General features: G+C 35.6%; 1 long non-coding RNA gene across 1 annotated transcript; it reads left to right on the forward strand.

The window, feature by feature from the left end:
- Positions 1 to 335: 335 nt before the first annotated feature.
- Positions 336 to 2,079, forward strand: LOC109144475. Its single transcript, XR_002045275.3, has 3 exons — positions 336 to 408; positions 1,388 to 1,460; positions 1,994 to 2,079. It is a non-coding gene; the product is annotated as an uncharacterized LOC109144475 (long non-coding RNA).
- The last annotated feature ends 269 nt before the right edge of the window (positions 2,080 to 2,348 follow it).

Below are 2,348 nucleotides of genomic sequence, written 5' to 3' on the forward strand. Positions count from 1 at the left end.
CTTACATTAGAACATAATTGCAATATAAATGATACAAACACATTTCAAATGGAAGGTCACAGGAAGAAAAGTGTTACTGCAGGAGATTTGCAATTATGTGTTATTTGGGGTTTGACAATTATCTGTCCTCAGTTTGTAAGATCGAGGGCTGCATCTTCAGCCTCAGTAAATTGGTTTGCTCAGAGGGTCCTGGCTCTAACTGTTTTTTGCTACTCTTCTAAGGGAGTAAGGTTCAAATTAAAAAAAACACAAAAAAAATGCTATTTAATCACTTCTAACATAGTCATCTGCTGTACAGGTGTGCACATATCACATTTTATTTTGGTTATACTTACCAGGTTTCTGGGAACTGATGTTGCGGCTTTACAAAGGTAGAGAGATTTCTACAAGCTGGATGAATAACATCAGGTAAATATGTTAAAAGAAGTTACTGTTTTGTCTCTAAAGGACTAATATAATGTTGAAGTTGCTAAAAAAGGGCCCCTAAAAAGAACATTGAAAACAGTTGAGTAGTCAAGTAGGAATAAGAACTGTGAGTCTGAGAACTAAACAGTTCTTTAAGGTGTTCAATTAAAATAATGTTTTTATATATATGAATATAGAAACTATGCCAAAGTTCTCCCATGGAATCCCTCCCAGCTTCCAGTAGGCAGTGGATTAGGGACTTCCTTCATCAGAGGGCATCTGGATCACAGTGCTTAATAGCCATTGATAGACATATCCTTCATGAATTAGTCTAATCTCCTTTTGAACCTTGTTATACTTTTGGCTTCTGCAGCATCCTGTGGTAAGGAGTCCCATGATTTAATTGTACATTGTAATGAAAAGTGCTTCCTCTTGTTTGCCTGAAAATTGCTGCTCAAAATTGTTAGTGGGAGCACTTGCCTACCGTATCTGCTCTCTTTTGTTTAGAAGACAGAGCTGGTTAGTCTGTTCAAAGTCTTATCCTTTTGTTTCCTGTGATAAAAAAAACGCCATAGCTAACAGAAGTTGGAGAACAACATTTTGAGGCTGCTTCAGTACCAATGTGTATGTACTGAATAGCAGAATATATGGGTAATTCAACTGCAAATACTTTGATATTGTGCTTGTGGTTGGTATGACACTTCTGAATTTTGAAACAGGAGTAACATCGGAAGGCTCTGATAAATGTTTTCAACACATGTGCACTCACACATGTACATACATTATCAGATTGTTTCTAAAGTCATGTGTGCTCATGCCCTTTGAGTAGCATATTTTTTCAGAAATGTAGAGAGATTTTGTGGGCAAAATGTGGCAAGTTCATGGAAAGTGTGGAAAAGACCACACAGAAAAACTGTTTGAAAAGTCAGCACTGGCAGCAGCTTGTGAGCAATAACAGCACCTTCTCTTTTGCTTTGGACAGGGTTGCCAGGTGGTGTCCATGCCCTGTATGAAATGGCTGACGCAAGGACAGTCCCACATCAGCAACTGAAAATGTGAGATAACTTACATATTTTGCTGCTTGTGTCATGCTATGAATTTAGTTTTGCCTTTTTTGCTTCTTGGAAAAGATGACAAAAGTTTTGTTCAACTTTGTGGGGAAAAAAAGTATGTTGTTTTAGGACTACAGCATATTTTTTTAGATCCAGATGAAGGCTTCCCTGTGTTTGCGATTCTCTCTCTCTATGAATAGAAAAAAATTAAGAAGAATGAAAAACAAATATACAAGCAAATATATTAAATTTAAAATTTAAAAATTTTAAATGCACAAAATATTTATATATTTTTCTAGAATAAGTTTAAAATTAAACATGAGGCCTTGCTGAAACATGGCATTTTGATATTTTCTTGTATAAATTAAACACAGAGTAGAGTATTTTCCTGACATACTTTTTTGAAATGTAAATTATTTAGACAGAATATTTTTTACTAAAGAATTTTCTCCTTCTCCATCCAGATATTTTTTCCTGCTCCCTTTTGCATTTTGCTATTCCCTTTTTCTCTAAGTACCACTAATTTTCGCTCACAGGCCTACAAAAGAAGTCAACCTCGACTCTTGGTCTTCCTATGTCAAAGCCTTGTTGAACAAGCTGGATGTAGGTCAGTAGGTATGGAACAAAACAAGCCAAATTCTTTTTCTTACTTGAGAGGAAAATAAGCCCCACATTTGTTTTATTCTTTTTTTTTTTGTTGCCTTACTTGCTTTCCTGTTTAAGAGGGCATAAACCCACTGACTGTTATCGTTAGAAGACCTTCAAAGCAAATAATATTTGTTTTGTTAATGTTGATACATTTCCTAGCATAGCAAAGCCCTAGTCCTTACTAACCATGCGGCAATTCTGCAGAGGAGTAAAAGGATGAATAATTTTAGAGAGACCTTGGTG

This window comes from Corvus cornix, chromosome 2 (assembly GCF_000738735.6).
Source record: "Corvus cornix cornix isolate S_Up_H32 chromosome 2, ASM73873v5, whole genome shotgun sequence".
In the NCBI taxonomy this organism is placed as follows: domain Eukaryota; kingdom Metazoa; phylum Chordata; class Aves; order Passeriformes; family Corvidae; genus Corvus; species Corvus cornix.